Source organism: Salvelinus fontinalis, chromosome 2 (genome assembly GCF_029448725.1).
Source record: "Salvelinus fontinalis isolate EN_2023a chromosome 2, ASM2944872v1, whole genome shotgun sequence".
NCBI classification, from domain to species: Eukaryota; Metazoa; Chordata; class Actinopteri; order Salmoniformes; family Salmonidae; genus Salvelinus; species Salvelinus fontinalis.
Window position 1 is genome coordinate 85,951,110 of NC_074666.1, and position 27,608 is coordinate 85,978,717.

Genomic DNA, 27,608 nt, shown 5'->3' on the forward strand with positions numbered 1-27,608 from the left:
CTGTTGCCATGCTGTTTATTCTCCACTGCCCTTGGATTCTCCACAATGTGAAAAACATGACAATTGAGGTACTGTCTACAAGTTCTAAGAGAATATGTTCATAGTAGTGGTATGTATTTTAGTGAAATTCCACCAAATAATTTCAAGATTGACACGTTTGAATCACTTTACCATTCAGTCTCTAGAGCTGGTACTCAAGCATAGGGAGGTTTGTGTTTTTTATATTGGGCACATGGGCGGGTAGTGTGTTTCTTCCTTGGTTTACATTCACTCTTTTGCAGGTTTTACTAAATATTTTCTGCCATCCTAGACACATTTCCTCATCTGCTTGGTACTTCCCTTATGCACTACGCTTTCCGTACACTAACTATATGACAGGTTAATATTTAAGTCATAATGCCCTCAGACAGTGTTAGGAGGATATATTGGCACGGGTGTTAGGCCTGAGACGAAGTGGAGGGCCGGCAAACTGTGCCAATATATCCTCAAAACACCGGTTTTGAGTGCATTATCACTTTTATACAACTGGTTACCAACATATTCAAATAATATTTCCATTAAAATAAATGTTTTAATGAATTGAATCATTCTATTTAATCCTTCCACCAGATAGTCCCGACAAAAATCTAGGGTTGCTACCCAAGCCGGCTGGTCGTTCGTTCTATTGGTTTGGTTGCCAGAGACGTGACCCTGTCATTCAGTCTTTTTGTTCTGTATCTATGGACGCGGTCCAGTCGTTCTTTCTAAATGTTACATTGCCATACTGGCTGGCAACGTTCTTATCCCTTGCTTGCTAGCTAGCCAACTATAGCTAATTTACAGTCATGTCAAACAGTGCAGCCAGAATAACAACAGTAGCTGCATTTGCATTTGTTTAAGCTGTTTTCTTGTGACATTTATTTGGATATATCCATAACAATGAGCTAATGAGGCACGATTTTGCCTGGCATAGAAAATGTGCTCTCTCATCAGGACACTGTTGTTCAGAGGAGCTAGCCAACAACACAGCTAACAATTTCACTTCAAACTGAAGCTGGAAAGACAGCAAACTACCTGCACTTCGTTTTGTTTTACCTTCAATTGACATTTCTTTGTATATATCAATAAAAATTATGCCAGCTGATTCATGATTTAGAATGGCTGAGAATCGCTGTCTGCCTGTCTGTCTCGTCCCGACTCCCGACCCCTACACCTTCTTTACTATGGGAGAGCTGGAGATCGAAATGTAATATGGAAATAACGTTGCAAATGTTGGAGACACAGCAAGGTTTATACAAATCTCCGCTAAATGTTAGGCTCAAAGAAATGTAAGAACATGTCTAGATGCTTTTTATAGTGGAAAACAAGTTTATAAATTGCCTGGTTGGGCTGATGAGACACTGGATAGCACAGTAAGATGGAACAGAGTAAATAGTCATTTTAACGTCATAGATTTAGCTGGTGGAATAGACACCGGCTGGAATGCTTTTCTAACCAATCAGCATTCAGGATTAGACCCATCCGTTGTATAAAGTCTACCAGACTAACTGTCTATCCTGTACTCTATCCACCATTCATAGTGACAATAGTGGTAGGTGGATCGTTTGTCCAGATCTGCATTAGGCTAACTAGCAATCATACCACACATAAAAGCATTCAAAGCTTCATAAATGTTCCATATGAATCCACAAGAACAAATAGGTATAGCTGATAGGCAGCGGAGAAACCAGGTGCATAATTGTGCATGAAAGGACAGTGAAGACATGAGACATGCAGCTCAAAAAGCTTTCCTATTGATCTTGTTTAGGGACATTTCTAGTATCCTACCTATAGTAGTCTACAACACCACAATACAATGAATAATTGCATTATTATACTCTAGGCTGCAGGGAAAATGTAATTTGAATAACGGAAAAGCCCTGTAATTTGAATGTTTCATTCAATTTGTATTTTTTAATTTTTAATTTAACCTTTATTTAACAAGGCAAGTCAGTTAAGAACAAATTCTTATTTACAATGACGGCCTACCCTGGCCAAACCCGGACGACGCTGGGCCAGTTCTGCGCCGCCCTATGGGATCGGTGGATCAGTTGTGGGTCTTCTCTCTACAGTTTATAAGGTCTAGAAAGGAACAGTAGCCAGTCTGGGTGTATTTTTACTTCTGTTTTATTTTCTATTTTACTAAGCTGGGCTGTCTGTTGCAGATCATCATTCTCCCAAGTCCTATAATAGTGTGACCACATGCTCCTGGCAGTCCCAGTTATTCAGGAAAGCTTAACACATGCTCTGCGTCCTCTCCAACCCGAGCCTAAATATTTGTAATTTAACTATTAAAATGTATTACTTTTTATATGTGGCAGAAACACAACCAGTCACAATGTTTGAATCGGATTAGGCTACTTCAAACGTCTCTTGTAGGCATGCTCACGTTCATCCAAAATATTCAGCATCCTCAAAATGAGCACACAAGAATCGAGGCCTTTCCCAGTCATGAAGGATGAAGCTAGGCCTCTCTTGGTTCTCATTAGCAAAGACTGAACTCAAATTAGGGGTAATATGTCAGACTCTTTTATACTACTTTGCCCAACATGTTATACCCCAGAGGTTGCAAATAAACCCTTTTTAAGGTGAAATAACTTGTATCATTATTATAGGGCTGCAAAACCCAAACTGAGCATTTCTCACTTGAAATTACTGCTGACATTGAACATAGTTTAGGTTAAGGATATTCAATTCATTTCAGACTCTCCTATACCACATTTCCAAATATCTTATACCCCATAGGTTGTGAATAAACCCTTTTTAAGCTGATACAACTTGCTTCATTATTATAGGGCTGTGAAACCCACCCGAATTGCTTCATTTATTTATGGAGAGCAATTTCCATTTTATAACAGGTAGTGTCCATTTATTTACAGTAGCGTGTTGATTTATTATTGCTTTCTTCAGTGGAAATACAGAATATGTATAAAAATGCCAAATATACCAAAAACTAAATCAGGTAGAGATTTAGGGCTATTTAACCATGTTAATCATTACTGAAACATTCAAACTACAAACACTTAACCAGCTAAAGATAATGAACACATGACAACTAGATACAAATATTTTATTAAAAATTATGAATACAAAAGTCAAGAGTTGGCTACAACATAAGTTTTAAAAAAAGGGAGGGTGTGTATATGTGTGTTGGTGTGTAAGTGTATAATGGTGTGTATTATATAATTATATAATTTCCCAACATAAAATTGTATCCATATTCCCCAGTCAAATATTTTCATCGATACCACAAAAAAAAAGAAATCTGTATTTTTCTGCTATCTGGCAACCCTCATAAAATTCGACATACAGCGCAATCGGAAGGTATTCAGACCCCTTGACTTTTTCCACATTTTATTACGTTACAGCCTTATTCTAAAATGAAATAAATAGTTATTTTGCCTAATCAATCTACACACAATACCTCACAATCACAAAGCAAAAACAGGTTTTTAGAAATTTTTGCAAATGTATTAAATAAAAAACAGATATCACATTTACATAAATATTCAGACCCTTTACTCAGTACTTTGTTGAAGCACCTTTGGCAGTGTTTACAGCCTCGAGTCTTCTTAGGTATGACGCTACAAGCTTGGCACACCTGTATTTGACGAGTTTATCCCATTCTTCTCTGCAGGTCCTCTCAAGCTGTGTCAGGTTGGATGGGAAGCGTTGCTGCACAGCTATTTTCAAGTCTCTCCAGAGATGTTCGATCGGGTTCAAGTCCGGGCTCTGGCTGGGCCACTCAAGGACATTCAGAGACTTGTCCCGAAGCCACTCCTGCGCTGTCTTGGCTGTGTGCTTAGGGTCGTTGTCCTGTTGGAAGGTGAGGTCAGGTTTTCATCAAGGATCTCTCTGTACTTTGTTCAGTTAATCTTTGCCTCGATCAAAGTCTCTCAGTACCTGCCGCTGAAAATGCTACCACCACCATGCGTCACCGTAGGGATGGTGCCAGGTTTCTTCCAGATGTGACACTTGACATTTAGGCCAAAGAGTTCAATCCTGGTTTCATCAGACCAGAGAATCTTGTTTTTCATGGTCTGAGAGTCTTTAGGTGCCTTTTTGGCAAAGTACAAGCAGGCTGTCATCTGCCTTTTACTGAGGATTGGCTTCCGTCTGGAAGGTTCTCTCATCTCCACAGAGGAACTCTAGAGCTCTCTCAGAGTGACCATCAGGTTCTTAGTCACCTCCCTGACCAAGGCCCTTCTCCCCTGGTGCTCAGTTTGGCTGGGCGGCCAGCTCCAGGAAGAGTCTTGGTGGTGATGGAGGCCACTGTATTCTTGGGGATCTTCAATGCTGCAGAAATGTTTTGGTACCCTTCCCCAGATCTGTGCCTTTACACAATCCTGTCTCAGAGCTCTATGGACAATTCCTTCCTTCCTATTTCTGTTTTAGATTTTTATACATTTGTAAACATTTCTAAAAACTTGTTTTCGCTTTGTCATTATGGGGTATTGTGTGCAGATTTCTGAGTATTTTTTTATTTTTATCCATTTTGAATAAGGCTGTAACGTACCGAAATGTGGAAAAAGTCAAGGGATCTGAATACTTTCCGAAGGCACTGTATATATATATATAAATAAAAGTGGGAAACAAAAAAAGGTAGTGTAGAACACCATTGCCCATCGTGCATTGCTCTAATGACTTTCAAAACATTGTTCCGAAGTTTGCCTCCCCAAAATGTATTTTCCTCTGAATGAAGTCACATATAAATGTGTGTCTTTTCACACGAATTAAGACACAAAAATGCACGGAATCTGCTGGAATACTTTTTGTACATATTGCACAAGTTGAATGTGAGATTGTGTTGGTGGGGAATGGGGAAAATATTGTTTTATGCAAATGTTTGAACATTTGAATGAAAATCTTTTGCCAATTGGATGGAAACCTAGCTATAAACACCATAAAGACTCTGGCAAGTGCTCTAATCCAGTGTCACTTTGATTATGCCTGCACATCACGGTTCAACAGCAGCCCCAAACGTCTAAAGAATAAGCTACAGACCAGCCAAAACAAGCTTGTAAGAATTGTGCTTGAACTACCCTCTCATACTCATCTGGAGGTCAATCATTTAAGCAGCTAGGATGGCTATCTGTGGAAAAACAATTGTAGTATTAATTCAACTTGGTCTGGTCCACAGAATTATCCCAGATTCAGCCCCCAGGTACCTATCCAACTATTTGTTATTGGTTAGAGCTGTCCACCAGAAAAATACCAGAGCCACAGACTGTAATATTAACTTTTTTAAATATAACAGTCTACCTGGTAAGAACAGTTAAGCAATAAGACACGAGGGGGTGTGGTATATGGCCAATATACCACATTAAGAGCTGTTCTTAGCACCCAAAGTCAGTATGCTTTGTTAATTGGCTGTGTGGCGCATTGGCACAGAATTCTGTTAATGGAAAATGTGTTGCATATATTTTATATAACTATAAATATGGCATCAAAATGTAGAAAATCTGATTTCTCCCTAGCTTATCATGGTCTGCAGCCAGCTCTGGTCGTAGTGTAGGCCTAGTGAAACAAGTAGGGAGAGCAAGCTCGTACGTGGTGGTCTGGGAACCCTCAACCTTCTGGCCCGTAGCCCTGCGTGGCATCGACTATGTCACAAAAACATGCCAGTATGGCAAAGTTGATGTTTATCCACATTTATAAACACAGGGTTGCTACAGTTGCTGTTACTTGTGATCATAAACATCATTTATTATCAATTCTATGAGGGTGGGCGGTGTGCATTTGTATTTTTACAGTTTTTATGACCCCCACCCAGTGAATTTAGAACTGACCCTTCGAATTGATTTTCTTTTGTTGGAGAATGCCATGTCCTGTGAGGGCTTGTCTTGTCTCATGTAGTTATCCATGCGTATTGTGACCGGGAGATTAGAGATAGATTCCCCGGGATCCTCTTAGGGACACACATTACAGGGCAGCGTATCACCTGGAGGGAGTCATGCTAAGGTTGAATCCATGCCAGTCACTGGACTTACCTCTGCTATCTGGGTTAATGTCTCCGATAAGTAAAAGCATCTCTGGGATCCTCCAGCAGCATCAGTCCAGTCCTCATGGATCCTTCTTCTGGTCCTCTGGGGAAACACACAGATAATCGAAGGTTAAATCAAACAGCTCCTTTTTGCTCTACGCACAGGAAAACATATGGCAGAGTGCAATGTGTGAAGGAATCTCTCAATAACTTTTGAGTGGTTTTAAAACATTTCTGTCCAAACAAAGATAGAAATCCATGTAGAAATCAATATTTTAGTATCTATCCAGATCACACTGCTGTTTTGGTTCAGGACAGGGTCGTTGGTTTTCGTAGTGCTCATAAAGGAGTGGTTCCTAACTCCGGTCCTCCAGTACCCCCAACAGTATACATTTCTGTCATCAAGGATTGATTAGGGGAATTCATCTTAGGTGGGTGACCCGTATTACCTATAATGACCTATCATTGCTGGGGCTCTCTGCAATAGCAATTCATGAGCACGTCCAATAGCACAACCCTTTTTTTAAAGGACTGATTTGATTCACTCTATAAACCTCAATTAACAGGAACAAGCTAATGAAATCCTGTATACCATATTCTGGCCATGCAATTTCCTGTGATCAGCAAACTGCTCGTACTAATTAAACAAAACTCAATTTGCTTTCCTCCCTCTAAATGGCTTCCCGTATAAACCCAATGACTATTTTCCATACTCACTGCCCAAGGGGAACATGGGTGCTCTCTCTGTTCATATTACGGAAAGGCAAGACAATGATGAGAAACGGATGCTTTGTACCCAGTATATGTCATTTGTTAGCTAAATAGAATATGATGTATAGCCCTGCTGTTGTCTTTACTCATGTTGGTATGATCTTGTTTATGAAGTCTCTATGCAACACTGCACTAATGAAAAGTTCCTATATAGAGACACCTACATACATATTAACTCAAGCTTCAGATGAGTGCGCTATCAGTATTCATATTAGTACTCTTGTCGAAATGAAATGATTCTCTAGTCCCCTCTCCTGTGATACACTGTTTGCGTGACATGCAGTATCTTGGGAAAAACACAGACAGAAATGCAATGTTGAACAGTAGCTAATGGAAATCTGAAACACTGCTAGAATTTCAATAAATCCGAGGACGATAGATAACACCATTCAATTAGTTGGTAAGGATGCAATTTGCATTCTGTTGAAAGAGGTGATAGTTTGAGTGCCCCGAGGCAGCTGCCATATAGTGCAGGCAGGCCTCTGAAAAAAAACAAAAAAAAACGGCGGAAACAAGAACCAAAAGAAGAGTTTGGGGAGTCTTGGGCGCTATTCTTTTAATTACTCATCATAATGACTCCATTTAGCTGTTCAATGACCCATTTTATGGCATTGAACAGGCCTGGGAAGCCCTGTGTCTTTGGCAGGATTGATCCTGCAGCTGCCCCAGTTAGTTGCCCCAGCTAGCCTACACTGCAGAACTGAAAACCCTTCCCTCGACTCAGACCCCTGGGGGAATACAAGGGTCTCTCCAATATTGACATAAAAAACATCACGTCTACATTGGTTTTCACTGTTATTAAACACAACCGTAACTCAATACATTATTTTCCAGAGAAAAAATGTAAACAGAGAAAAAAATATAAACGGACGAGAAGTGCAAAACCCCAGGGGGACTTCAAATGTAAGTAAATGTTGTTTCCTGCACATATTTGTAAAAAATCAATGTAGTAACTAAATGAAGGAAACAAAATGACAAGTAAACAGGAATCACATCACATCTCCTATTAGAGCAGAATCATCCCCTCCCCCCCATGTTATCTCAGTGGCTGATGCTCTTCTCTACTCAGACAGTACATGTCGTTTTGACAGGATTCTGACCTATTTGTGATGTAAGTGTTTCTGAGGTGGGGTGGGGGGTGGGGGTGGGGAGCAGGCCGCAGGGGGGAGCAGGAGCCCAGGAGGAGGTGCAGGCCCCATATGGCCTTGGAGAGAGACAGAGCAGGAGTTTATGGCACATCACCGGCACACTGACCCTGAGCACTGGAAGGCTGGGCATCAACTCAGTCCGATCTGACTGACTGACTCTGCTCAGCTGCTGACAAGTGCAGAGGGGCACACAGGGGTATGTGGACCAAAATAGCCCTGCTGTGGTCCACTTCAGTTTGAAGCAATTGCTCACAAATCACTGGCATGCATTTTCCTCCAAGATAGCGTTCCATAAAAGAAGCTATGTTGCACTGGAAATGCATTCCCGTTGTGTCTGAAATAATATACTCATGTTTTCATTATTGAGGACACCCTGGATACCCTGTATCAATTTGTGATAATGATAGCAATATTACAAGACATTGCTACACGCGATTAGTGAAGTTCTTAGGTATTACTGTCTCAAGTTAATGATGTTCCCCATGAGTATGGGGTTGAATTTCCTAGACCATTAATAAATTATTGCTATGAAGATAGAATGTTCTACGTGCAGTGTCTGCCAAGATACACCGATTGGATTATAATCTGTTCAATGTCAAATATCACACAAATTATAAAGGGAAGCACAGAAAGTAACGGTAATGTCATGGCATTGGTTATCCATGGTACTGGAATTAAGTTAAAGCCGGGATTCAAGCCACACAGATTACATGCATCACATCGATTTTACATCTTGGATGGAATGTCAACAATATGGATTCCCAGTACATTGTTTTGTCTGGCTCGGTTGTTCTTGTACTAGATTCACTGTGGAAGATGTGTAGTAGAACGATGTTGCCAGTTAGTTGTGAGATAACCATCTGTCCATTCCACTCTCTCGGTCTGTCGACAAGTAAATACAATTAATTTTGTACTAAAGAAGAACATGACAAGGCTGAACAATAGAAAATTAAACTGGGGCTGTTAATGTGGGAATCCAACATTTCCCAATTACACATTTTGTTGTGTATTCCCCTCTATTTTTAATACTTCAAAGCAGTGCGGCACAAAATAGTGATGGTAATTACATTGTTAACTTAGTGTTGCATTGCAACCCTTCTCTGAGGGACCTCAATGTGCTTGGTTAAAGCTGAGACTTTAACGAATGTACAAAGAAAACAACAGAGACGGGATGAGAGATTCCAGAATGGAATGGATGGACTCATCTGAAAACAAAAAGAGCACTGGACGTCCCCAAGAATTCAATCAGTAATAAAAGAACCCCTGGCCAATTAATTTAAAGATCATTTTGAACAGAAAGAAAATATGGGTTAGTTTGTGTATCTTTGCTCTGAAAATATCCTATATTTAATCATGTGTGATCTGCAGAAAATACAAATACAAAAATGAGATTAAAACTCAAATAATCTTCCAGGTATGAAAAAATGCCATCGGCTCACAAAAGCTTTGTAGAAGAAGAAAGTGAATTGCTAAGTGCAGTGGCTTTTTTGTACAAGAGCATAATTCCAATGGAATATTCCCAAAAGGTGGAGTTGGAGACAGATGCAGCACTACACAGCACAGTAACATACAGTGAAACCATAAGAATGATGTAAGGTTTTACTGCATTTTTAGGACCTAGTCACATAAGCATTTCGCTGCACCTGCTATAACACCTGCTAAACTGTGTACGCGACCAATAAACGTTGATTTGATTTGAGGTGTCTTAAAAGACGGCCATAAGAGAGGGTGGCTGGCCGTCTTGGAGGTCTTTTTAAGAGGAGAAGTATGCAGTCGTGCATTCATGAGTACCCCTATAATTATTCTCTGTGATGGGCTGAGATGCACACACTGGGATTATGCTTAGACAATCATAGAGGGGACACCCTAAGACAAAGAACAGCCTCCACATGATGAAACAGAAGCCCCGTTTACACCTGGTTCTAACATGCGTCCTTGGTCCTGATCTTGTCGACATTGTGATTGTGCACACGTTTTTTAAAACAGGTGTAGATGATTAAAAGACGCATTAGTGATCTGATTGTGATCAGATCTTCCTGACTACCTCTGGAGGGATCCATTGTATCTGGATATCAATCAAGTGTAAACAGATCTGGATAGTCAAACCATTTAAATCATCATTATACTGGTTTCTAAAATGGAAATATTTAGATCACACAATTAATCATTAGTTGGATTGAAAAGTGACTATATCTGTGGTGGTGCAATGCAACCAACCTTTCTAAATACAGGGCAACCAAGCTAATCTAAAAACAATGGATTCAGGCGATTAAGTTAAGTTTGGGTGGAAAAGACTGATTCCAGGAAGACCATATGGATCGTTTTCCGAGGCAACAATTTGTTTTCGTATTTGTTGAATTCTCACTTTGTTGGGCTATGCACAAGATCCAGTAGGAAAACAGACCCTGTTTTTGTAAACTTCATTTCACATCTGAGTGAGTCAGTCTCTCCGTTAGTTAGACCTGAAGGCATGGAGGCGAGGAGCCACACTGTTAGTTCCCTCTAGGGAGACTGAGAGAGTAGGACTTTTCTGATGCACCTGCAAACAGTAAGCCACTAGGAAAACAAAACACACCGAAATCCTTGAAATGAACATGCCAAAAATAGATTATACAGTATTATTGTCTACCATCAGGCAATGTAAATATTCTCTGGCCCTTCCAAACACATTTCAAACAAAATTGGTTTCCAGATACTTTTACTACAAGTTTACTGTTTCAATATTGAAGGTATATGGCATTATTGTACAAGCATGTGCATGTTAAGATGAGTTGTTATACTGAAAGAAGTGTGAGACCAACACAACACGTGTGAGATACATTTCTTTAGTCCACGGGGAGCTGGAATCTTCAGGCGATCTCATTTTACCAACCACCAAAATGCTAGTAAGCTAAAAACGAATCATAACAACATGCTTATTAACGCACTACCTTAGTTAAAGGAAGGACCTCAGGACACAAGGGAGGAGCACTGTTCAAAGTTTTTTATTTTGAGATTTTTGTCAGAAATTTTTGTCAGCTTGACTAACTCATTTTTTAGCTTAATGCTCATGACCAGCTGTAATAGTGAGGTTGACTGACTACTCTAGAAAGGGTTGCATGAATTGATAGCAGCAGCGAATGTTGGCATCATGCACACTATGTCTTAACTGGACTCTGGAGGTCAAGTGGCGCATTTGTGTAATGTGTACTGTACTGTTACGCCTACATGTTTGCTAATGTTAATCCTCTGACAAACGCTACAATTACAAAAAGAGTGAAACTCTTCCAGTACACTGTTTTACAATAACATCCCATCATTACTTGATGGCTTTCACCTTTTACGACCTGTCCGTTGAAATGCTAACGTTCATATAACATTCATGAGCCATCTAAAAATGTAATCGCGTCATGAATACATCAAGATGACATTGTCATGACTGTATGAACCCCCCCCCCCACCCACTGTCCTATTAGAAGCTCGTCATGTCCAAATATGATGTCTGCTCACTATTCCATTATGGAGAGTTAATGCTTCCAACTATCAATGTAACACATGTCGCGCTCAATGTTATAACACCTGAAAGCTGTACACTTAACTCTTGCCCTGTAAAAGAGGACTATGCAGATCTGTGCAAGGCTGAATTTCAACATCTTTTGTTACATCGACTTTCAAATGGAGTATAAGGACTGGTGGTTGTGAACATGGCTGTTCTGCTCTAACGTATAGAAGGACTGAATGGTACACCGAGGAATGCTAGGGGAAGCTATTACATGACATGCACTCAGGGGGTTTCTTTGTACTTCGCCGGGGGAATTATTCATTTAGTAGCTGATCTCTGCCTCTTTGCGAAGGCTTTGTGTCTGAATAGTACTGTGCTCCTACAAATGTCCTCATACACACAGATGTGACAAAGATATTAATGTACTCCCTTGCCTGTTTTTGCTCTCAAGAATCATTCACCAAGAGCATCTTCATAGAGATTTCTAAAAGGCCATAATGACTTTTATACTTAATCAAAGCAGGATCTCTTAAGTGACACAGGCAATAATGTGGTATTATACTGGATATGTAGGGTGGAAAGATTAGCATGACAGTATAACAGGCTCACTGCATGTGTTTTTTACTCTGGGACTATTATTGCTTTGAGCAGTTTTTCTCCGGGGCCTCAAAAGCTACGGAGAGTTGCATGGAAATCCAGTGTATAACGGTAATCTAGGATTGCTTCTGAGGCACAAAAAGGAAAGTGTGGGAGCCCTTAAGACACTAATGAATAGGGGTTATTTTCAGGAATAGAAAGGATTCTTCCAACATTGTGTGCTTTCAATACAACAAAGACCAAGCTACATGAAGACACCAAGTGACTGATGGATTGGGTATTGTTCGAACATGAACGGCACACTATAAGGTGACACTTTATTTGGATAGATCAGTGACATTTCAGCTAACTATCTACTAACCCTGACCCTAGTTCTAACAATAACCTTGACCCTTATCCTAACCCTAAACTTAACCCTTACACTAACACTAACCTTAATCCGTATCCTAACCCTGATTATCAACCTAACCCTAAACGTAAACGTAACCTTAACACACAGTTGCTTTTCAACAGATATTTTCTTCATAGTATAGTTTGCTATAAGTGTGACCCGCTATAATTAACAGAAGAGATCAGTGATGAGATGAGCTTTAGAATAGTTGTCATTAAATCTCTTAACCCATCTGTAAACCTCTGAAACACTAAAAGTCACCATGCTGACACAAACAACTGACCTCCTTGTGTGAAGTCTTTTTCAAGTCGGGTTGAAATAATTATTAGATAATCAATTGAAACTAGAACACAACACCATGAAACGAGTAGCCTGCTCAATGATGCCTGGTGCATTTTTCATCACAATATAGCAGCCTGAAGAACATCTATTTTTAACCAGCTCTTGGTATTCAGTCATTAATGAAACATATCAAGTAACACATCATATTTATGTATTTGTTTCCATGTGGAAGATTTCATTTCCTTTGTAACCCCTGCTACAGGGCTGGAGTACTGTAGCGGGCTAATCAGGAAACGCAAAACAAAAGTGAGGCTAATTAACAGTCCTCGCGGGGTACACTTTCGTTGAGGGATACAGCTAAGCCTGCTACCTGGATCATAACCAAGAACGTCGATAACCGGCACTTCTCACTGAAATGTACATTCAAGTAAATGTTATAAGGAAGTCAGGTGGGAAGAAATTTGTTAACACAAATCTGGAGGCACAACAGAACTATGTCCAAGAAGAAGATCTCATCCAGAGAATATCAGCAAAACATCAAACAGTTAGGGGTAGATCCTCTCCTGATATGGCCCAAACTTGAAATTAGAATGAGAAGGCCTGCAGTGCCTCCTGGTCTCTCAACAACTCTCCCTGACAGAAAAAGATGGCGATAACTATTGTCATCAGTGCCATTAGTGGGTTTGGACTCAGTGGAATTCTGGGGACATTGAGCAGGATCACTGGAGCACTGCAGAGCATCACAGTGCTGAGTCATAAAGTTCCTCTCTCTGTCTGAGAAGAATATTAATCAAAGTAAGTTGGACATATTCAAAATGTACTATTCTAGACTTGGAGAACAACTAGCGAATCCAAAATGAACTCCTGGTGACATTGGCCTGCAGATGTGTCGTGTCAGACCGCACAACGCCACAGAATAATGAGCTACAGCACCATGGAAACAAATATCTTCTCATTTACACATGTATAATAAATGCCTCCCTTATGTGAGGAATTAAGTTCTGCATGTAGATCTGAATGAAGGATGTAAATGGCCTGTAAACAGGAATGATTTTCCATGAGTATATTGTATAGTGAGCCCCCCATTAAGGCCAGTTGCACACTAATTGATGGAAGTCCTTTGTGCTGTGCTGTAAGTCCTCTGCACTCTGTGTTGCATGTTGATGTCCTTCACATTTTCAGCAAGCTTGAGGCATGATGCCGGAACGAATAACATTGTCCTCTCCAAATGCATAAACAAAACAATTGCAGATTGCAAATGACTTGAAGAGCTTTAACTAGTGGTGTGCCTGTGGCTTGACTGAATTGTATTGTAGTGAACGATGCGAAAGGCTTGTACATTCCTTGTGGACAATCCACAATGAAGAAATGACCCAGGCTGTCTTTCCCCTATTTCACCTAACTCCTTTAAAGTATCGAGTTGAAGGTAAGGACGTGCAATGTTGAGGGTGGCTGACTGTAGGGTTGCACCAATCATTAGGGCTGTGTTGAACAAGCCCAGTGCACACATACAGTACTCTCTACAGGAGTGACGGTAGCGGGCCAAGTGTTCTGCTCCTGCTTCAGGAGTTTGTTTAACAAGCTTATGTTATGAGACACCATCTCCTAGCTGCTTTACGGAACAGAGAGAAGTGCCCTGTACTTTAAACACATCCTTGTCCAATGCTCCAAAGCAATGAGTGAAAGTGAACAGTCATCCAGCCATCCGGCCAAGCCCTCCCACACTGTTAATGTATGCCCATTCAAATATTCAACATTGATAAAACTGAAAGTGGAAAATCAATTTCCTGCTTCTGATTCCGTTATGAGCATGTTATCATTCAGAGCACACTGGGCTTCTGCTGCAATGTGGCCCACTGAAGCTTCTGGAAATCACTCACCACCACGACATCCTACTTGCCAGGTTAGGGCACTTTGTTCTGGCTGCAGTATAAGCTCAATAAATCACCACACAATAACCTGGATCCTTCACAAGAGCTGGGTGGCCCTTCTGAATATAGACACCCATGTCAATAGCCTTGCACATATTGCTGGACCAATTCTTGACACTATTTTAGCCTTGAGAGCATTCGTTTTTGCAGAAAATCACACACTAGGTTCTCTAAAACGATGAGCCTCTTGGATTCTCTAAGTGATCAAACACAAATGGATTCTTAAATCAAGAAACGGACAGATTGTAATAAAATTGTGCCGCAGCTGATTTTTTTCAGTTTACTTCAAGAGTGCTCAGTAGTGGAAACAGTAATGAATAGCTATAGATAGATTCAGTAGCTAAGTGTTTGCACTCTAAGCATTACACAACGTCTTCATATTAATGACTGTTGCCACACTTGATTCATAAAAGGGCCTGAGAGAGCTGGTAATGTGCCTTTGGGTCTGATAAAGCCACAGTGTTGACGTCTGCTGTAACTTAGAATCCAGAGCAACTCAGTGCCACAACATGTTCCAAACACAGCTGTGGTCTAGCATTCTATAGCTCACACCATACAGGTTTGATACAATAATTAGAAAATATCAAGACTGTCTTCTCTAAGATTTTTGGACCTCTTTAAACGGTTGCTTGACATGTTAACCATCCTTCATAACCCTAGCCTATTTAATTATGCTTTGATACAAGGGGTAGATGCCATTCAACTATTAAGATGCAGAAATTAATTGTCTTACATTTAATTGATAATTATGCCAAATTAAAGTAAAATTGCACATTCTCGGCTATTTTAGAGGACACAAAACAAAATGGGACACGAAACAATCTTCATATATCTTTTGGGTCAATGTCATGTATCTAGAATGATTCTGAAGCATGATGGAACTTGCACAGAAGTGCTTACAAAGGAAAACATTATGCATTAAATTATTAGGGTCAAATAATAATATTGGCTCACTCAAAGTGTTCTCTTTCTAGGAGGCAAAGTTTGAGCCCAAGATCCAGTCTTGATTTTGTAATAATGTTTTAAAACACTGCTCCAAGACACTCCACAAGTGACTTGTGACTCGGCAAATTCACGCAATTCGTTGTTTGCTTGTTGTTGCCACACCTCCCTGCCCCCTGCCTGCTCCAGGGCTCTGTGTTGTATTGTGTTCGTGTGCCTGAAGCGTGAGGTCTTCATTAGAGAGACACTCTGAGAGCCTGCTGAGGCTTAGCCCAGACTGGGACTCCTGCCATGTCAATCAAACAGCAGCACAAGGGGACAGAGCCGTTTACAATCTCAAAGCAAAGAAACGCCAGTCAATGCGCCCCAAAATAGATTGATGAGCTCACCTTTCAACGGTGCAACATGTATTGCACCTGGAGCGCAGACAAGGAGTAGCTACAGATTGGAGTAATTGGCAAAAACATGTCCACAAGCTGTACTCTGTACCAGCATCTCCAGCCTCCTTAATTTTCAGTGGACTGCTGTTTGTTAGCCCGTAGTAACAGAAAGGTTTTGACTAATTACCGAAGACAAGTAAACGACTACAATTTACAAGAGGTGAAGCTAAACCCTCAAGCCCAAATGCTTTGTTTCCTATGCACCACTACCATTACTGTAGCTGCCTCTGGGGTACAGTAGTGTTACTGCCTCTGGTGTAGAGTACATTAGCTTTACTACCTCTGGTGTGGAGTACAGTAGCTTTACTGCCTCTGGTGTGGCGTACATTAGCTTTACTGCCTCTGGTGTAGAGTACAGTAGTGTTACTGAATCTGGTGTACGTAGCGTTACTGCCTCTGGTGTACAGTACAGTAGTGTTTCTGAATCTGGTGTACAGTAGCGTTACTGGCAACTTTGCTTAACTTTCTTAAGTCTATAGTTAAGGAAAAAACCTTCTTAAGGTTTTGTGAATCTGGCCTCAGGAATGCATTTCAATTAACAGGTGTGCCTTATTAAAGATTAATTTGTGGAATTTCTTTCCTTCTTAATGCATTTGAGCTAATCAGTTGTGTTGTGACAAGGTACAGTAGAGTTGGTATACAGAAGATAGCCTTATTTGGTAGAAGATCAATCCATATTATGGCAAGAACAGCTCAAATAAGCAAAGAGAAACGACAGTCCATTATTACTTGAAGACATGAACGTCAGTCAATTCGGAAAATGTCAAGAACTTTGAAAGTTTCTTCAAGTGCAGTTGCAAAAACCATCAAGGCTATGATGAAACTGGCTCTCATGAGGACCGCCACAGGAAAGGAAGACCCAGAGTTACCTCTGCTGCAGAGGATAAGTTCACAGAGAACTGAACCTCAGATTGCAGCCCAAATAAATGCATCACAGAGTTCAAGTAACAGACACATCTCAACATCAACTGTTCAGTGTGAATCAGGCCTTCATTGTCGAATTGCTGCAAAGAAACCACTAATAAAGGACACCAATAATAAGAAGAGACTAGCTTGGGCCAAGAAACAGAAGCAATGAACATTAGACCAGTGGAAATCTGTCTTTTGGTCTGATGAGTCCAAATGTGAGATTTTTGGTTACAACCGCCGAGTCTTTGTGAGACGCAGAGTAGGTGAACGGATTATCTCCGCATGTGTGGTTCCCACAGTGAAGCATGGAGGAGGAGGTGGGATGGTGTGGGGTGCTTTGCTGGTGACACTGTCTATTATTTGATTAGAATTCAAGGCACACAACCAGCTTGGCTACCACAGCATTCTTCAGCGATACGCCATCCCATCTTGTTTGCGCTTAGTGGGACTATCATTTGTTTTTCAAAAGGACAATGACCCAAAACATACCTCCAGGCTGTGTAAGGGCTATTTGACCAAGTATGAGAGTGATGGAGTGCTGCATCAGATGACCTGGCCTCCACAATCACCCAACATTAACCCAATTGAGGCGGTTTGGGATGAGTTGGACCGCAGAGTGAAGGAAAAGCAGCCAACAAGTGCTCAGCATATGTGGGAACTCCTTCAAGACTGTTGGAAAATCATTCCTCATGAAGCAGGTTGAGAGAATGCCAAGAGTGTGCAAATATTTCATTAAGGCAAAGGGTGGCTCCTTTGAAGAATCTCAAATATAAAATATATTTTGATTTGTTTAACACTTTTTTGGTTACTACATGATTCCATATGTGTTATTTTATAGTTTTGATGTCTTCACTATTACTCTACATTGTAGAAAATAGTAAAAATAAAGAAAAACCCTTGAATGAGTAGCTGTGTCCAAACTTTTGACTGGTACTGTATATATCTTTCTCTTTTCTATTATTTCAGTGCTAATGGACTGGAAACACTATTAGCACTAGTGCACACTACTCTACCAGCTAAACATTCTAACAGTACATGCCTGAGTGACATGGTGCTTAATATGGTTATATAAGCACTTAGTAGTAGTAATACTGTTTCTATGCTGATAACCAAAAGAGCAGTCCATTAACACCCCATTAACAAACCAAATCTCCTCACCACCATTCAACAGCTATGGGCTATATTAAAGAACCAAGATGTGCTGCCTAAGGCAATCACACATACTCGACATAATGCCATTTCCCTCAGTATTAACTGAGGTTTTAAGGTTCTAGCTTTAAAGGACACGCCCACATTATCTAGGGAGTCTTGACCACGCCTTTCTTTGCCATAAAGGTATCATACCTTCTGAACCGAGAGGTGGATTCATCGAAATGTAATAAGTGCCTGAGTATAAAGTATACTCAGATTCACAGTTCACATGGTTACCACGCAAGCCTAGGTCAGAAAATGAATAATTCACCAAAGTAAGTAATATGAAATGGAACTTAAAAGGTATTTGTCTTTGCTCTTGGGTAATTCAAATGTTTTCCTTTGAAACAATTGCAGTATTCATGGAAACCTTTGAAAGTCATGGCAGAAATTGTGTGCACCTGAGAGAGTAACGTGTAGCATATGTAGCACTGTTCTGAGGATAGGAGGTGAGAGATTTGCCTCCAACACCTTTACCTAGACAACCATCAGGGGACTGATGGGACATTGGTACGTTGGTACAAAGGATGACTTTCCTTTCTGCAAACGACTGTGTGCAATACAGGCCTACCGTAGCTTCCAGGGACACACTCTAGAGGACCATGGTGGCACCGTGTTCATTATGGACCATTGTAACGGCAAGTAGCCTAGCGGTAAGAGAGGCGAGCCAGCAGCCAGAGGGTTTGCAGTTCGAATCCCGGGTCTGCCCTTTACGTGTAAGTGGAGATGTGGTTCTGCTAATATGACTATAAATCAGGCTTATGAACCGTACAATGGCCATTGGGGCAAAACAACCATAGTGTTACACTAGCAGGACTGTACATGTAGCCCCCCCTGCACTGCTCCTACACGATGCTGCTGTTAGGAGGCTTTCATACACATGAGACAGATCTTGCACAGTCAGAGAAAACTGTGTACTGTAAGGTTTAAGTTGGAAGTTTACATACACCTTAGCCAAATACATTTAAACTAAATGTTTCACAGTTCCTGGCATTTAATCCTAGTAAAAAGTCCCTGTCTTAGGTCAGTAAGCATCACCACTTTATTTTAACAATGTGAAATGTCAGAATAATAGTAGAGAGAATGATTAATTTCAGCTTTTATTTCTTTCATCTCATTCCCAGTGGGTCAGAAGTTTACATACACTCAATTAGTGTTTGGTAGCATTGCCTTTAAATTGTTTAACTTGGGTCAAACGTTTCGGGTAGCCTTCCACAAGCTTCCCACAATAAGTTGGGTGAATTTTGGCCCATTCCTCCTGACAGAGCTGGTGTAACTGAGTCAGGTTTGTAGGCCTCCTTGCTCGCACACGCTTTTTCAGTTCTGCCCACAAATGTTCTATATGATTGAGGTCAGGGCTTTGTGATGGCCACTCCAATACCTTGACTTTGTTGTCCTTAAGTCATTTTGCAACAACTTTGGAGTATGCTTGGGGTCATTGTCCATTTGGAAGACCCATTTGCGACCAAGCTTTAACTTCCTGACTGATGTCTTGAGATGTTGCTTCAATATATCCACATTTTTCCTCCCTCATGATGCCAACTATTTTGTGAAGTGCACCAGTCCCTCCTGCAGCAAAGCACCTCCACAACCTGATGCTGCCACCCGTGCTTCATCGTTGGGATGGTGTTCTTCGGCTTGCAAGCCTCCCCCTTTTTCCTCCAAACATAACGATGGTGATTATGGCCAAACAGTTCTATTTTTGTTTCATCAGACCAGAGGACATTTCTCCAAAAAGTATGATCTTTGTCCCCATGTGCAGTTGCAAACCGTTGTCTGGCTTTTTTATGGCGGTGTTGGAGCAGTGGCTTCTTCCTTGCTGAGCGGCTTTTCAGGTTATGTCGATATAGGACTCGTTTTACTGTGGATATAGATGCTTTTGTACCTGTTTCCTCCAGCATCTTCACAAGGTCCTTTGCTGTTGTTCTGGGATTGATTAGCACTTTTCACACCAAAGTATGTTCATCTCTAGGAGAACACGTCTCCTTCCTGAGCGGTATGACGGCTGCGTGGTCCCATGGTGTTTATACTTGCGTACTATTGTGTTTACAGATGAATGTGGTACCTTCAGGCATTTGGAAATTGCTCCCAAGGATGAACCAGACTTGTGAAGGTCTACAATTTTTTTTCTGAGGTCTTGGCTGATTTCTTTTGATTTTCACATGATGTCAAGCAAAGAGGCACTGAGTTTGAAGGTAGGCCTTGAAATACATCCACAGGTACACCTCCAATTGACTCAAATTATGTCAATTAGCATATCAGAAGCTTCTAAAGCCATGACATAATTTTCTGGTATTTTCCAAGCTGTTTAAAGGCACAGTCAACTTAGTGTATGTAAACTTCTGACCCACTGGAATTGTGATACAGTGAATTATAAGTGAAATAATCTGTCCGTAAACAATTGTTGGAAAAATTACTTGTGTCATATACAAAGTAGATGTCCTAACCGACTTGCCAAAACTATAGTTTGTTAACAAGAATTTTGTGGAGTGGTTGAAAAACAAGTTTGAATGACTCCAACCTAAGTATATGTAAACTTCCGACTTCAACTGTAGATAAATTTTTGCAAATTCAATCAACTTTCTATAATATCGAGAGTTTCGGTCTATAAGGTTCTATCTGCATTTTTGTTAAAAATGTGTAATGGACATAGCCTTGTTCTGTTCATTGTTCTCTGCCTATATAGCACGGTAAATACTGTACCCCCAATTCATGTGAAGTTCAAAAGAGTACTAGATCAAAATTGCTGACACCTTTCAAACCAATGAGGGTTCGAAAATGTTAAAGCCAATTACCTACGAATTCTCTTTTAAGAACATTACAGTCCCAAGCTCTCAAAATGTTAATGCAACGTGAATATTTTGATGAAACTCAAATAACAAGGGAGCTATTTTGATTCAAAGGGCGTAACCTTTAATGGATTAGAGAAGTTCAGTTAGAGAAGAGATGTCTACTTCCCTTTCCACTAGACAGAAAACAAGAGTGCACCATTCCCCGACACACACATCTATCTGTAATGTAATGCATATGGTGGGCATTTTACTGTTTGTCTTTAAAATGCCTCATTTAGTGGAAGCTTGACAGTGATTTGTCACTGTGCTGGCACGGGGTAACATAGTGCCAACCTCATTAGAACAATGATTCCACGAGGATGCTCCGTCCTGTAGGAGCCAGCAGAATGCACCATCCACAGGCCCACAATTGGCTTGCTTCCCTAATGAGTGCCCATTTTGTGTCTTTCATTGAATTATTTCTCCCATGCCTGCAATCAGTAAGTAAGCTTGAAATGTACCCAACCCAGATAATAATGGGAACTAAATATCCCCTTGAAGATATCTTTATTGGTTGTTTGCTTTAACTCCGAGCCCCCGAGAGTAAACTTCAGGGAATGGAATGTTTGACCTTTTCCAAGCTGGAACAATAAAGGCCTGACGACTTGTTCCAGATTGTTCTTATTTCAGCTATCCCACAGCACAGCTTATTAACAATAGACAGAGAATGAGCTTCCACTGCGCTTTTATAATCTCTCTGTAAACACGGTCCAGTCACAACACTTTTAATACTCTCCTTTGATGTTCCGACGCGTGCCACTGATCTGTATTATGACGCAGCCTGTAAAGACAATTTACATGAGGGAAAAGGGACACAACGTGAGACGCAATGTGGGAAAGGCAAGTCTGAACAAATTGTTGAGGGAAGAGGACAGCCTTTTGGTTTCACAAACAACTACAAAGCAGATCTTTCCTTTCTGTCTGGAGAGAAATACATCCTCACTACCCAAGCTGGTATTACTTTTTTAATTGTTTTATTATTATTCAGAATTATGCTATGCTACAATTTAATCACAGGCAAAACGGTATTGAATGCTATAGTCATGTAAATTTACTAGTACTTTGTCTTTTATTGAAATGTTTTACACATCTCTAAAGTCGTGTGGAAACTGTTACTGTAAATTGACCTTGTACATGGTGTTTTAACCGAACCCTTGTTTCTACACACAGGTGAGAAGTGTTTGACAGGTGAGCTTTAGGAAGAGGTGAGTAGCACAGCTTGTCCTGGTGAACTGTATCCCCACACCCTCCGTGCCTCTCCTTCAGCTCTCCTGCCACTGGGTTCCATTAAGCAGCTGAGACGTAAGACAGCAAATTATCCCCGTACGTCACCTCCCTGATCCACGCTGGCTGACACACGTCCATCACTCTAATGTGTTAAAGGAGCACCGCGGAGAAAGAGGGCCCGGAGATGGACGTCGTCCTCTCTCCCCTCTTCCCTCTCCCCTCTCCCCTCTGCCTTGAGTTATGATTGACTGAGCCTTCTTTTGGAAAGGTACTATACCAGTCTGTCAGTAGAGCAGTAGAGTCTGTTTTTGTTCTCTCTCTCCCACGCCTTCTCTTTCTTACGCTGCCTTAGCTCTTCCTCTGTGCAAAATACAATGTGGATCCAAAGTTGCCCCAAACCAGCACAAGTTTCTTGTTATCTCTGCATGCAGGTCAAAGTTTCACCTCTGGAACTTACAAATCCGATCAAATTCTCAGTGTGACAAATGTACCTTTCAGTCTGAGAGTAGGTTTTCTCTAGGCCTCGGGGAAGAGGGATCTGCTTAACACATTATCCCCAGATGAAAATGTCATCTTGTTTGACTGATAACCACGAGTCTCTCACAAATGAGTCCGACTCCTGAACATGAGTAGCTAGTGGTTTTGTACCTCACTGTTGAGGTGCTGCTAGTGACACGGCTACGCCTAGATGTCTTCGTCTGGCTGACTGAATTCACGTAATGTAACAGGAATTCAGATCTTGAATTCTCGAGCAGTATGCATGAAAACTGGTGTTAAAAAGGAAGTGATCCGGTAAAGGTGAGATGAAATGTCGTAGCGAAAGTACAGTATATGAAGATGTTTAACATGCATTTGAGCAGAGCAGATGACCATTTTCATTCTAATATACTGTGAAGAATCTCTGAGGGCTGTGGGAAAGGCATGTTGTGTTTGTGCCCTAATGTTGAATGGAGACCCCAAGTTAACAACTAAAATAGTTAAAGGAACCACGCAAATGTGTTTATATTGAACATTGAAATATAAAATACAATATAATTTAGTAGACCAATCTATATATATATATTGGATTACCTGACAATTTCCAGGAAAAGAATGGAGAGGAAAGAAATACCATTGAAAGCAATCCCAGTGTGATTTGAATACTGCTCACTTGGTTTGAACAGTCTTGCCCTTAATCCAACTCTGTGCCAACATGACATGCTGAGAACATAATTGACGATGCTCTGTAGGAAATGGAGAGGCATTAGCCAATGCAGCCTCTTGACCACTTCAAGGAGCCAAAGTGAAGGTTAGATGCAGGGCGGTGGCCGCTTGAGGGAAATGTGTCCTGCATAACATTACTTCTGTGTACTACTCCCTAAATTCCTGGACAGTTGGTTGAGGCACCAGCCTTCAGAGGGATCTTGGGAAATCTAAGATCAATGGACAGTACTGGGGGGAGGGATCTGCTCAAGGCACTGTAGACTGTGATAATGTCAGCTAGCAGTAGAGAGGGCCCCAAGTCCTGTTCTCCAGTCCCACCATGATCTCCTTTTCCTCCTGAACTTTAATACTTACAGCACACTCTAAGCATGACAAATAAGGGATTCGAGTGGATTAGAGTCAGACAAACATGAAAAGAGACATATGTGTTAAACCTCCTTCTGACCTAGATGTATGTGCATGCAAAGGGGAGATAAACCTAGTGTGCGTGTGTCGTGTGTGTGTTCTGTCCGGAGCAGTTTTATGTGGGAATGTGTGAGTTGTTACAACTCTGCATGTGGCAGAAATCAATTTAAAAAAGATAATTGTATATTTCCGGAGGGAGGAGAGGCAATAAAAGGATGAGTCTACATCATTGTGCAGAAATGGTGTTAATGAGGACGATGATCATCTGTAAATGAATCCAATTAAGGGAGTGTTATTCTCAGACCTCATGAATCTACAGAGTTATTCATTTGGGGACAGTTCGTCACCCAGGGAATGACAATGGAAAGTTGTTGACCATCACCATCCAGTGCTAATGAACTCATATCTGAGCCAGACAGTTAAATGGAGAGAGAGTGAGAGGGAGTGAGAGGGAGTTAGCTGTCCAGCAATGTTCATTCCCCCTGGAAGGTATAGGCCGTGTGGGCATAATGGAGTCAGTCGATGGGATTACCTGGGGGATTAGGAATGATAAACACAATAACAAAATGGCTTGACGAGGACACTATCTTTCGACTGTGCTGTATTTGAATCCAGCTGATAAAGGCTCTAAGAGTCCGTCTGCAGAATGTTAAGGGGCTGAGTTACTCACACCCACCCACCCAGACAGACAGACAGACAGACAGACAGACAGACAGACAAGAAGTCGTGGCAAAGCAAGAGGCCACTTGAGTCTGCTGATTTGAAAGGAGAAGACGGCAGAATAGGATGTAACATCGAATCAACCTTTGCACACCATTTTAACTTGACACTCAATTCAGGTTAGATACAAGACCTGTGTTTCATATAGAGCTAAAATGACTGTTTCCTGAAAAATGACCATGAACTGTGATATTTTGCTACCGGCTAAACACTTACATTTACTTTGCACTCAATGCTAATTGACCATTTTCAATTGAGCTATTTGACCCTTTTCAAACCAATATCATGTACTAAACGAGTTAGACGTCTGCCTCTGCATGGTAAAAAGGTACACTTTAGAATTCTCTGCCAACATATTGTATTAGAATTCTCTACGGTGTTCCTCGGTGTTCTACGGTGTTTCTCATTTAGAAACATTTCAGAAGCAACACAGACTGAGTTGGCCGAGAGAGAGAGAGAGAGAGAGAGAGAGAGAGAGGAGAGAGAGAGAGAGAGAGAGAGAGAGAGAGGGAGGAGAGAGAGAGAGAGAGAGGAGAGAGAGAGAGAGAGAGAGAGAGAGAGAGAGAGAGAGAGAGAGAGAGAGAGAGAGAGAGAGAGAGAGAGAGAGAGAGAGAGAGAGAGAGAGGAGAGAGAGAGAGAGAAGAGAGAGAGAGAGGGAGAGAGAGAGAGAGAGAGAGAGAGAGAGAGAGAGAGAGGAGAGAGAGAGAGAGAGAGAGAGAGAGAGAGAGAGAGAGAGAGAGAGAGAGAGAGAGAGAGAGAGAGAGAGAGAGAGAGAGAGAGAGACGAATGAAATGTGACAAGTGAGGTAAAAGAGAGGAGGGGAGATAAGAATAACTGAAAATAAGAAGTGAAAGATAAGATAAGGTGAGAGGAGATGAGGATTGGGGGCAGAGTGGAGACATGAACAGACGAGAGTGTGTGCGGTGGAGAGATTGACTGTGTGTGGCTGCAGGATATTAGCGCTGGGAGACCAACAGCAGAGCAAACAGACCTCACATCACATTCTCAAGGAGGGTCAACAAGGGGCATCACAAACAGAACGGTGGGAGATTATCTTAATTCTGAAGGCAAGAAAATCCAAGATACCGTCCATGCTGACTCCCTCTAATCGATGCTGACAGGTAATTCAGACGAGTGCATGGGAGAGCTTACAGCTTGCAGCTAGCCTCAGCAGAGCATTCGTAGACGTAGAGCCCCCTCTCACACTGATTCAGGTTCCGCCACGGCAATTCATTCAGGAGCACTTTGCTCCTCTATTATAGACCACAATAGGTAGCATTATGTAATATATAATAACCACATGAGTGGATGTTAAGGGTACTAACAATATGGGAGAATAAAATCTCCACCACTAAACTCTGAACATTCACAGGAAGTCGTTTGTCTATAACAGGAGGATTCCTACTCTTACCCTATAAGGTCTGGAGCTTGCTGGTTTTCTGTTCTACCTGATAATGAATTACCCATACCTGGTGTCCCAGGTCTAAATCAGTGCCTGATTAGAGGGAAACAACGAAAAAACACAGTGGAACAGGCTTCGAGGTCCAGAGTTAGGTTTGAGGGGTATATAACAATTGACTCTGCCAAAGCTCTGCAGGGTTCTCAGCTGCGTTCCAAATGTTCCAACGTAATGTTGTGACCGTCACTGTAGCGTCTATCATGCTGTCTACTGACAATAGGCCCTAGAACTCCTTAGTTTCTCCTATGGACGGTATAAATGTTACATTCACGGTGTAGAATCAAACGCAACGCCAGCTGTATTAAATCATTGCAAATAACACAGTGTACAGAATGAGTCAAGGCCAGAATTGTACACTAACAGCTTAACCGTTTGAAATGAGCACATCTCTAAATAGGGGCCAAAACAAATGGGGGAAAATGGAGGACGGGTTACTAGGGGAGGTTGTTGCCGGAGTATATCCTGAGGGCATTAGAGAGAGAAAAGAGGCCCAGCCTAGCTGGTGTTTCATGGCTGTCAGTGGCACTGCTCCAGGGTTGTGAGAGAGGCACTGTTATGTAATTCCACAAGAGCCTCTTTCTCTGATACTTGGCTATTGCTTTTCAGTACAGTCCTATGTACCTGTGCTGCCAATTCACCTAAACTGCCTGCATCAAAAAAAAAATCAGGCCAGAGACGATCGTTTTGTTAATGTGTTTGAGAAGCCGGATGAAGCCAAGTGTGTCAGGATTTTAACATTCACATCACAGGTAGAGCAATAGACAGACTAGGGCTCCATATGTGGAAGTCAAACCCCAAAATACTCAAGGACGTACATTGTTGAACACCAAAAAAAAAACGCTTCATAGATTGTCTTTGTTCTAAACACACAGGTATTCAAAACAAATATCCTCAAAAAGAAAAGACTGTTGTCTCAAAAGGCTGAGATTCTGACGCTGTCAGACAGTAAATGAAACATCCCAGGAGATTTGGATAAGTTAGCATTTTGGCACGCAAGAAAAATGTCTGCTGATCATGAAAATAACATATGTATGTTGGATGCAGCACGACTTTGTCTCCCCAACAACAACAAAAACACATATTTTCATCCTCATATCTCACAGAATTAGAAATGAGATAGGATCTCTATGGACTACCCCATGCAATTTTAAGGACATGAATATCTCTGTTTGTGAATGTGCAGCGAGAGTGACACATTTCACCCCCTCTGGCTGTGTATCTAAAGAGATTGGATTCATTCATATCTTTCAAAGTAATATTTTCAAGCTCTTACGTGGCAATACATAATGAAATGAACACAGGTGGACATGAAATGACACAAACCATTGTCAAACCATGCAAATCTAGGATAGTGTCACCTGCAACCAGACAAACAAAACACGGATGTTGTGTATGGTATGAACGCAAACGGTCTGCTAGGTGGAGAAATAACAAAGAAACAGACAGCGGCCCCCATGGCTGTAGTAGTTCCATTACAGCCCCAGGGCTCACAGCCTGGACGTCTCACCTACACTCTTAGAAGAAAAAAATGCTGTCTAGAACCTAAGAGGGTTCTTTGGCTGTCCCCATAGGAGAACCCATTGAAGAACCCTTTTTGGTTTAGGCTAGAATTATTTTGAGTTCCATGTAGAACATTTCACACAGAGGGTTCTACATGGAACACAAAATAGTTCTACCTG

General features: G+C 41.2%; 1 protein-coding gene across 2 annotated transcripts in view; it reads right to left on the bottom strand.

Moving 5' to 3' along the window:
• The window catches only part of LOC129830137 (protein ELFN1-like), a 79,078-nt gene that overhangs the window by 32,724 nt on the left and 18,746 nt on the right, over window positions 1-27,608 (bottom strand). For both annotated transcript variants that reach the window (XM_055892426.1, XM_055892436.1), the window contains exon 2: window positions 6,009-6,104. The gene's annotated coding sequence lies outside the window, so the exon portion shown is untranslated. The remainder of the gene's footprint in view (window positions 1-6,008; window positions 6,105-27,608) is intronic.